Raw genomic sequence first — 11650 nt, 5'->3', positions numbered from 1 at the left:
CAGGCATTTTCCAGGAACAGCTTTACTGGCCCTTGGCGGAAAGTCCCTGAGCTTCAAGGTCAGAAAGTGGAGGTTGATTGATGGATGTGTTAGCTGGAAGGCGGGGAGATGACTGTGCGTTTGCGCGAAGCCTCGAGGAGAAGCCAAAGGTTTTGCGGCAGAAGAGTGTTTTGCGCTAGAGCGGCTTCCGGAAGTGACGAGCGCGCGCTTTAGGAGCGGCTGGTGAAATGGGTTGCAATGCTGCGCGTGAGGTGCGGAGCTTCTTTCTGGAAGAGCCAAGGCGAATGGAGTTGCTCAATCGGACGTTTAAGAATGAGTGAAACTGAATGAGCCGCGGCTTGTTAAGCCTTTGTTCCAAACTGCCTTTCTTGGGAAGAGGCAGCAGGGTGTTGTTGTTTATTCGTTTAGTCGCTTCCGACTCTTCGTGACTTCATGGACCAGCCCACGCCAGAGCTTCCTGTCGGTCGTCAACACCCCCAGCTCCCCCAGGGACGAGTCCGTCACCTCTAGAATATCATCCATCCACCTTGCCCTTGGTCGGCCCCTCTTCCTTTTGCCTTCCACTCTCCCTAGCATCAGCATCTTCTCCAGGGTGTCCTGTCTTCTCATTATGTGGCCAAAGTATTTCAGTTTTGCCTTTAATATCGTTCCCTCAAGTGAGCAGTCTGGCTTTATTTCCTGGAGGATGGACTGGTTTGATCTTGCAGTCCAAGGCGCTCTCAGAATTTTCCTCCAACACCACAGTTCCAAAGCATCGATCTTCCTTCTCTCAGCCTTCCTTATGGTCCAGCTCTCGCAGCCATATGTTACTACGGGGAACACCATTGCTTTAACTATGCGGACCTTTGTTGTCAGTGTGATGTCTCTGCTCTTAACTATTTTATCGAGATTTGTCATTGCTCTTCTCCCAAGGATTAAGTGTCTTCTGATTTCCTGACTGCAGTCAGCATCTGCCGTAATCTTCGCACCTAGAAATACAAAGTCTTTCACTGCTGCTACATTTTCTCCCTCTATTTGCCAGTTATCAATCAAGCTGGTTGCCATAATCTTGGTTTTTTTGAGGTTTAGCTGCAGGCCAGCTTTTGCACTTTCTTCTTTCACCATCATAAGGTTCCTCAGTTCCTCTTCGCTTTCAGCCATCAAAGTGGTATCATCTGCATATCTGAGATTGTTAATGTTTCTTCCAGCGATTTTAACTCCAGCCTTGGATTCCTCAAGCCCAGCTTGTCGCATGATGTGTTCTGCGTACAAGTTGAATAGGTAGGGTGAGAGTATACAGCCCTGCCATACTCCTTTCCCAATCTTAAACCAGTCCGTTGTTCCGTGGTCTGTTCTTACTGTTGCTACTTGGTCGTTATACAGATTCTTCAGGAGGCAGACAAGATGACTTGGTATCCCCATACCACTAAGAACTTGCCACAATTTGTTATGGTCCACACAGTCAAAGGCTTTAGAATAGTCAATAAAACAGAAATAGATGTTTTTCCGAAACTCCCTGGCTTTTTCCATTATCCAGCAGATATTGGCAATTTGGTCCCTAGTTCCTCTGCCTTTTGTAAACCCAGCTTGTACATCTGGCAATTCTCGCTCCATGAATTGCTGAAGTCTACCTTGCAGGATCTTAAGCATTACCTTACTGGCATGTGAAATGAGTGCCACTGTTTGATAGTTCGGACATTCTTTAGTGTTTCCCTTTTTTGGTATGGGGATATGAGTTGATTTTTTCCAATCTGATGGCCATTCTTGTGTTTTCCAAATTTGCTGTCATATAGCATGCATTACCTTGACAGCATCATCTTGCAAGATTTTGAACAGTTCAGCTGGGATGCCGTCGTCTCCTGCTGCCTTGTTATTAGCAATGCTTCTTAAGGCCCATTCAGCCTCACTCTTCAGGATGTCTGGCTCTAGCTCACTGACCACACCGTCAAAGCTATCCCTGATATTGTTATCCTTCCTATACAGGTCTTCTGTATATTCTTGCCACCTTTTCTTGATCTCTTCTTCTTCTGTTAGGTCCTTGCCATCTTTGTTTTTGATCATACCCATTTCTGCCTGGAATTTATCTCCGATGTTTCTAATTTTCTGGAAGAGGTCTCTTGTCCTTCCTATTCTATTGTCTTCTTCCACTTCTGCACATTGCTTGTTTAAAAATAATTCCTTATCTCTTCTGGCTAACCTCTGGAATTTTGCATTTAATTGGGCATATCTCCCCCTATCACTGTTGCCTTTTGCTTTCCTTCTTTCTTGAGCTACTTCTAGTGTCTCAGCAGACAGCCATGTTGCCTTCTTGGTTTTCTCTTTCTTTGGGATGTCTTTTGTTGCCGCCTCCTGAACAATGTTGCAAACTTCTGTCCATAGTTCTTCTGGGACCCTATCTACTAAGTCCAGTCCCTTAAATCTATTCTTCACCTCCACTGCATATTCCTTAGGAATATTAGTGAGCTCATATTTAGCTGATCTGTGGGTCTTCCCTAATCTCTTTAGTCTGATCCTAAATTGTGCAATAAGAAGTTCATGATCGGAACTACAGTCAGCTCCAGGTCTTGTTTTTACCGACTGTATAGATGTCCGCCACCTTTGGCTGCAAAGGATGTAGTCAATCTGATTTCGGTGTTGTCCATCTGGTGAAGTCCATGTATAAAGCCGTCTCTTAGGTTGTTGGAGCCTTGGAGTAGTGCAGGGTAATAAATGATACAGGAAGAAATGGCTTAAATAATCTACTGTGGCTGTAACTGACACGGATAAATAACTGGCGTCCATAACGGACAGAACTTATGAATTTAAAAGGATCTAATTTCCTTTCCTTTATTGTGTTGCTTCCCCTTATTTTTTGGTAGGATTCTCAGTTTGGCCCAGTTTCTCCTACAATGCAGACTTGGCATTGCAAAACATGCTTTGTCTCTTGTGTTCCCCCAGCCCCCACAGATGCCCATGTATTTAGGAAAATTTGTCCTGTTCTTTTCTTGTTCCTGCCCACTCCCTCCCCAGTTAGCATTTCCTTGGCTGCTAAGCATCAGTTCTTAGTGGGATGATCTTTAGTGTCAGGATGTGAACTTCGGCACTTTTTTATGCAAACAAAAGGCATTCTAGGGATATTTCTCATGTTTTAGATAGTAGCTGTGTTTTCATGACATGCTAGGTCAAAAGTCTAAATCACGAGTACTTGCACACTGCCATCTATCTCCTCTCTTTCACACAAAGTTTTAGCCATGTTGAGCTGTCTGAATATAAGGAGGCTGCTGTTTTGGATTTATAGAACTAGAATTAAACCAAAGTTTACAAATTCTGTTTCATAAATCCTAAGCATTTGCGTATAGCTCTGGGTTCACACAGCATGGTAAGTGTAATGGGGATAGCTGGTTGTACAATAAATTGGCAACAGTCTTTTTAATTAAGCTTTTAGGCTTAGCAAGTTTGGTGAAAATCATCTGGCATATCTAGCCATTCCTAGTTATGTCTCCTACAAAGGAGGCAAAAATATCTCAACCCAACCAACCCAGCAGCAGCAAAAAGACACTCTCTGGCATCCCAGAAGGGAAAGGAGGTATCACGCTGAGGACCATTATTCTGTTTTGTTTCTTCATCCTTTTTTCTCTGTACAGTGAGCCCTCATGAAAGGGGGTATGGAAAAAAGGCACTTTGCAGTTTACTGCATCTAAAACATGTCCTGTTAGGTTTTATTTTTTATTGAATTGTCTTATAAAACATCTATTTTTGAACATAAGATCTGATGAAGCACTTTTTGGAATTTTTAAGCCAGAAAGGTTACATATGAAATGTTCAGAATTCATTTTCTGTGTGTCATTCTATTACAAAAATGGTCACACAGTTTCAGAAGATTTACATTTTTTTAAACTTGATAATAAAAACTTGCAGAGTAAAGCTTTTTTACAGAGACAAATAAAACAATTATGTGTAAGTTTGTCTAGGCCACTGCAGTATCCTGTAGTGGCAGCTATTTGATATTAGCTGACAAGAAAGTGTTGGTAAAATCTATTTATTACTTTTTGCTCCACTTTAACCTGTCTATTCATTTTTCAAGAAACTTTGTACCTGTGAAACCAATGTTATTTTGCTGAACGCTTTGACAACCAATGTTTCTATCTTTAAGAATATTTTTATTATTCAGAGTGTTTAAATATAGATTGTACAATTACCCTTTCAAACTAGAAATGTCAAGGACTGAATTGTGGACATTCTGCAGACAAAGTATGATCTTCCCCACTGAGCAAAGCAAATAGATTAACTGACTGCCTTGTATTACATTCCCACGTGATTTTCCTATTTTCAGCCTGCATATTTATACAGAGTTAAGCACTTAAACCATTCCATTTTCTTTCTTCACTCCTCTCCACATATGTGACTTTCAAGATTTTGAACATCCACCTGGATTTTGCCCCCAGTTTTTGGTTTGTTGAACAATCTGTACTCAACATGTATTCTGATTGTTTCATGGTGGAATGCTCCTGTTCAAAGTCTCAGTCAACAAACCATAACTTTAAAAAAAACATTTTATTCCTCTGCTCTCCCTTGTATTTCACTATTTTCATTATAGGCACATCTAGGTTCATACAAAGCCATGATTTGCTTTAACCATTTTTTTTAACAAGCCATAGGTAAGTTTGCACAGTATGCAAAACCATACAGTATTGTGCTTAGCTTATTATACAAATCAGGAAATGGTCTCAGGGTATGATTAAGACAGAGGCAGTGTATCTTAACCACAGTGTATACTTCCTGTGGGAGATTTAGTAGTGTTCCCCCTTCAAGCTTCCAAGCATAGATATGGGTGAAAGACTGCAGAATGAAGCTGTATGCTGTTTCCAGTTCTGTTTGCAATCCCTATGGATGCATGACATTTTTTCAGAACAGGTGAGGAAAAGGTCTACCTTCCCCCAGAGATGATAGCTCCAGAATCAGTTCTTTTTTTAAAAAAATAATTTTATTACAGTTTTAAAATACAAAGATAAAATACTAGTATGAACTACAAGAAATATAAAAATAAAGAAAAAGAAGTAAAAAGAGGCAAAAGAGAATGAAAAGAAAAAAGATATATAAAAGATGACTCCCCTCCCACAAGTATAGACAATCACTGTAACTTAACACCTTCTCTAGTAGTTCAATGAAAAAGCAAAAAAGGACTCTTCTTCCCAAATCTTGTCCCTTAAAAATAATCAAATTATAAAAACTCATCTTTCAATCTTAACCAGCAAAAGTCTATTAAGAGCTACCAGAGATAGTAATATACATATTTTTAACTTAATCAAAAAAATCCATTTGCATAAATCAACTTATCCCTCACTCAAAAAAGCAAAACAAAAGAAATATCTCCCCAATATTCAAATTCTTAAGACCTCATCATTCAATCCTGGTCAAAGAAACGTCCCATTAATGACTAGCAGAAACCACAACATAATATATTTTAACCCTGGTCAGATAAGTTCACTTGATAAATCTTCTGCTTACTTTTAAAAAGCTTGTTTTTTAACCCTGTCAAGGAAGGACCCACAGATTGATTTCTTGTCATTTTCCCTTTATCTGCTTTCAGGAACAACTCCAATAGTTTATCTCCTCTCAAAAACATCTTCGTTGGTTTGAGATAGTCCTTTTGTAAATCCAAAATAAAGAGGCTTTCCAAGTCAGTCTTCAGTTTTATTATTTGTATGTCCTTTTTGATTATTAAGATATCAGCTGGTATCTTTTGTAAGTCCATTTTAGCATCTTTTTCCAGCTCATTCTTGGACTCTGGCATTTCTAACTCAACTTTCAGATCAACAATACTGAAATCAGCTTCAGTTTGCAAATCCAAGTTAACATCCTTTCCGGTATCTCTCTTGTCACCTGATGTCTTTAAATCCACTTTCAAATCCACCTTTAAATCAGCCTCAATATCTGTCTTACTCAATAAAAACTCTTCCCCGATCTTAAAAGTAAATCCTGTGAACACTGTTCCCAGACAGCTTTGAATTCTTCTATGGTCCAATGCTCCATTATTAAAAAATCACTCCCCCTTTAAATGTAATCTTTAGTTCTCTCTAGTTCCCTCTAGCCAACCTTCAAAGTCTCTTATCATATGTTTATTTCCAATCACCAAAACGTTCCCGTGAAAGGATTTCTTATAGTTAATTTCAAAATCTTCATATACTTGTATATTTTGCAAATCTATTAAACATCCTGCAGAAAATATACTTTTTAGTCCATCGGGCCCCTTAGCTTCCAAAGTCCACATTTTAGTTCTCCTTTTGCTTTTTCCCCAAGGTAAAGTTTTTCTTGTTAATCTTAAAACTTACATAGCAAGTCTTTCATCAGGGATAGAAGGAAAGTCTCCTGGTGTAACGTAACTTGCCCTTCCGGAGGTTCTTAAAATCCAAAAACTCAATAGCAGGCAATTTCCTAAAGTAATTAAGAAAGGAAGTTGACAAACCTAGTGTCTCTTTAAGAGGTGCCAATTGACAGCACAGGCAGGATGTTTTTCCCATTGTTTCCAGAGGACTAAAACCCATTGAAGATCAGGTAGTGATCTTTTCACGGGGTGTGGAGCTACTATACAAAGCAAACTTGAGGGCAATCCTAGATTTCTCCTTGATCTTGAGAGAAGTTTCTGAGGAGCTGATCAGGTCCCATCTCCTCTTTCCGCTGCAATTGTCAGTTCCACTGTTCACATGCTCAGTTGGCCATGTCTTCCCTGGAACCCCCAGATTCTGTTGTTCTATTATGTACCTCTTTTTGTTTTTAAATCAGGAGCCAGGTTTGGATTTCTAGATCAGACCAATGCATGGGGGCATTGATGCATGCCATATTTTCCCCCATTTGATCAGTGCCAAACACTTTCAACATATCCTTGTGCCAGTGGCATTGTAGAAGTGGACAAAGAAATGACATCTAAGTCATTGCATGCAGCTTCAGAAATGGCATCTTATCATTGCCTTTCCTAGTGGTTGCAAAGAGTTGGTCTGTTATCCCATTGGAGAGAATTCTTGATTTGTACCGCTAGAAACAGGCTGGCATGGCCAGGGAAAGAAGCCTGCATGCTTGATTGTCAGTATGCTAGGCTTAGGAGTCTGGAAAGCAACAGAAGTTAACTGCAATGGTGAATGAGAAGGGTTTGAAAGTTTGAATGCATGTGTTTATATTTTTATCCTCATTCAGCTCTGCTTCTACTCAAGCTGTCTCTGGGAAATACATGTAGAGAATTACATGGAGTCTGGAAGAGGAGGAATGCTAGCAATGTTCTGTTTGTGAAGAGATTTTTGAGACATAGATCCAATGAAATTTGAAAGAGTGGGATAAGATGTTCAGTTATTGGCCAGTTTGACAGGATAGCAAGCTAGTATTGATTGATCAACAGTTGTATGTGCCTACCTATTGGCCAGAAAGGACTTGACTGACAGTTCTCTGCGAAATCTTGGTAAATTCAGAAACTTATAACTATGCACACAGCAGATGATGAATGGATGGATGGGTGGATGGATGGATGGATAGTAGAGGCTGGATCAGTCTCATGTATATGTTAAACTGGGGCGAGACTGGTTGGAATGAAAGCTGATAGTCAGGAAGAGGCCTGACACTTCCACGCCTTTTCTTTTACCTTGTTTCTTGCAGTTGTGCAGATTGGTGGTGGAGGAGAGTCTGCCCTTTGGGGGCTGTATATGTTTTAACGTTTTAAATTTTGTGCCTGCTTGTTGACTTTTTGGCCTAAAGTTTAAGTGGTTGATGCGTAAGTTTTAATAGATTATTGCTGAAACCCTAGGAAGTTAACCCATTAAACATAAGGAGATTTAATTCTGAATAAAATACATAAAATTTTACTCATCACCCTGTAATCTAAAAGGCCTGTATCCTATTGAGGCTGTAGTTGTGGTAGTAGTAATAGTAGTTGCTGTTTGGTTTTTTAGACAGCAGTGTAAGATTTTTTTTTACTTAAAATAATCTTTGGGTAAGGTGATTTAACACCTTAAGGGATTTTCTGAAGGTGGTATCTTCCAAATATATTGGATGAATTCTCATAATTCCCAAGCTATTTGTCATGTCAGCTGGGGAATTGTGGAAGCTGGAGTCCAACACATTTGGAAGATACCAATGTAGGGAAAATTGGCTGAAATAGCTACCTTAGTCCTTAAGCGTAGTGAAGCTTAAAGTCTCCCATAGATTTATTATAATTAAAGATATCCCATGTTGAGAAGATCCCAGGTTATAGATTTATATTTCTGTTGATTAGGAATTTTTAATCACTAGCTGCCTTGAAGATCTTCAAGGCAGCTAGTAATTAAAAATCCAAATCAGTGCAAATAGAAATATATAAAAGCAAAAAATAAAAAGTTAAGTCAAAGGCATATTACTGAGGGTAGGTGTAGGGAGAGATCACGCATGCACACATGTACACATAGCTAATACTGATAATAAATTTATTCAGTGTAGTTGTGTGTGTGTTGAATAGCTAAGCAAATGGTCTACTCAAATGAACAGGGCTACAACAAATCAATTTATTTGTCTGCATTGTGTATATTGTTGCTTTCCCTGAAAGGGAATAGTGTGATGGGTATCTGTGTAAGAATTCATTAACCTCAAGGTTCTATAAACAAGCTTCTTGTTCATGTAAACAACTGTCTTACCACACTGCTAAAGAGAAATTACATACTTGAACTGTTCTATGCATACCCATGATTAAATGCATAAAAGTAAGTTATGAAATACTGGCAAATTCTGGAAAAATGGGTCACAAGTGAACAACAAAAACAATTGCGATGCAGGGATTTATTCCTGAGATAATACAAAGGCCCATATTGAATGCTAAATCACAATTGCAGGCTGATATAAAATGAAACATGCTTGGACCAGAGAGTGGCGTGAAAGAGCTACCCAGGATTTTTTCTGTTTGCTCTTGTGAATAATGAGCAAGGGGAGAAAAAACAGCTCAATTCAAGTCACTGACAAATGGCATGCAAGTATTGGCAGACTGTAATTAAAGCAAAAGCATGCTCAGGGGGAAACTATCCCAAATCTTTGTTTATAACAACTCCCCTTTGTTGTCATTCCATTTACAGAATCAATGCTAGAATGAATAGATGTCAAATGTTTCAGAAAACGAGGGTTTAAAGAGGGTTTAATTCTTGGCTCAGTCACAGGCACAGCAAAGAGTGCTATCAACAGAGCAGCAGGAAAAAATCCATTTTTGTTTGCTCCCAGGGAAAGGCTATACTCTTCCCCCCCAAAGCAAAAAACAAACAAGAAGTTTTGTAAACAGGTATGTCTGATCTGGACATCTCATTCTGCCTTTGTAGTCATTTTACCTGAATTCCTGGCTGATAGCAAAAGAGTAGCTATAATTGCAAAAAACTTGTGTTTATTTCATTCCAGTGAGTTAAATGAAAATTTCAATTTAAGTGCAGTCCAGCCTATAATAAGCTTTCAGTTTGTGCTCCACCTCACCCTTTGCCTCCCTGCACAGAACCAGGAATGCCCACCAAGTGGCAAGAACAAGTGCTGAATCAGAAGGACAAATAACTGAAAAATAGAGGTCAAGATTTTTCATCCATGGTTCTTAAACTGAGTTTTGTCAGCTTCAAAATTTGAGTGATAATCATTTGTATCCATTCAGCTCCTTTTCTGGTGGTTTTACGATGCCTCAATGGTAAATCAGAAATTGATGGTGGTAATAAAAAAAAAGGATAAAAAGAGAATTTTCTGTAAGAATAAAAGGAAAGAGAAAATTGAGAGGGGATATCATCATCATCATCATCATGCCCACCCCCACAGCTTCAACTCAATGGCTTATAAGCAACATTGGCAGTCATTAACAAAACAATAACCTTTTGATATATAATACTGCTAATATTTATTACTAAGATCATGACTTTTGGATCCTTTCTAGAGGGCAGTTGGTGTAATGGGCTTCTTAGAGCATGAAAAGAAGTTGGCAATTTACAAAAATATTGCAAGTATGTTTATATATTGTATCCCTCCTTGATCAGGAAAATGAGTAGCCACCTCCCAGGTACATCAGCAAGAGGTTAGTAGAAAGATCAAGGAAATACTGTTTTCAGTATTAACTTAGAAGTACAGTACATGGGATGCTAAAGCAATGTATCCAGTTGCCAGGCTTTCTGTAACTTAGTCTCTTTTTCCTTTCAAGAAGTCTGTTTAAAGAAGAAGACCTTGAGAATCTTACACTATGGTTGTAAGCAGCTGCTAAGGGCTTTATAGCTGGTGGTAATGCCCTATGGCAGGGCATTTTGCAGACTGAGGACTACAAGAGGTGGGATGATAATGGAAACAAAGGATGGGATTTTTATTTTGGTTTTTCTGGGATGTCAGGAGATATTTGAAGTCTTTATTTTTTTTTAAGCTGTGGCATGCCTGGGTTTGGGCTTACATTTCTGTTTTTTGGTGGAAAACTATACCCTCAATTTCAAAACCCAGGCTACCACTGATGATTATTAGTTTGGAAAAAAGGGGAAAATAAAAAAAATATAAAGTCCTATGGGGCAGAAAGCCTAGCAAGCACTGAAGAAAGTTTCCATGGATACTCATGGTATACTTTGCTCATTACCTATCCCAGTAAAGATAAGACTTTGAATAGAGCACTCCCTGTTTAGCCCTAAGGATAGGTAAGAAGTTCAGGCAGTTTATTTTTTGAGGAAGATGTTTCCTGAGGATATAACAGGAAATAATTTGATATTTAAGAACAAAATCCAAATGGGAGACAAAACAAAGCTAACTAACTCATCCAGGCTTTGTGTGTTTAGCTCTCAAAAGTCTAATTTAGAATTTCCGTATATGCAATCATACTGTGGCACTGAATTGACTGTCAAGGAATGTGGGTCAGAGAAGGGGAAAAAGAATGTCGAGCCATCACAGAAAAGATATCTGAGTCCTTGGAAAGTAGAAAATGTGAGAAAGAAACTCAAAATAATTTCAGCTTGATTGTGCTACGTATAAGTTGAAGTAGACAAGAGCTTTGACAGGTTTTCAAGATTCTGTTGCAATTTTATTAAATTTATCTATCTGCCCATCTCAATCCTAACACATTAAACTACCTTCCAAGACTCCTAGTGTCAGCCTTGTGAGGCAGTCCAGACAAGAAGCACACCCAGAAGTACTAGCTCTATCTTTATTGTAAGGTTACACTAACACAATCTTGCAAGTCTGAAAGTTCATCTCTCCCCCCTCACCTTTACAGCCCAAGAAACTAGGGAGCATCCCTTCTGAGATGTTTGCCACGCCCCCATTCCCTTTATGGTCTCAGCTGTCTCTTATCTGACCATTGCCTAGTCCGCTGCTCTTCCCCCTGTCTCCCAAGGTCATTCCCACATACCATTACTCCTAGTGACTCCTGTTTTCTGACCTTGCCTGCCAGAGACTTGACACCACCACTTTCTGAGGGTTGCAGGCTCTATTGCAGGGTGTCACAGCATAATCTTTGTGCTTTTGGGGAATAACTCTGCTGATGTATGAAACCTTTAGCCTATTTTGAGGTTCCTAATAAACAAACAAAGATGGAACAAATTTGAGGCAAAAAATAAAAACAGAGAGCATATTTATTAAAGGCCTAATGCCATCTTCAGTCTACAGATTTTGCACATAATTCTTCCAAGTGAGTCTGTAATCCATCAGGAGCACTGACCACTCCCAAACTCCATCACTTTACCCA

This window comes from Candoia aspera, chromosome 1 (genome assembly GCF_035149785.1).
Source record: "Candoia aspera isolate rCanAsp1 chromosome 1, rCanAsp1.hap2, whole genome shotgun sequence".
Lineage (NCBI taxonomy): Eukaryota > Metazoa > Chordata > Lepidosauria > Squamata > Boidae > Candoia > Candoia aspera.
This window is presented reverse-complemented; position numbering follows the sequence as displayed.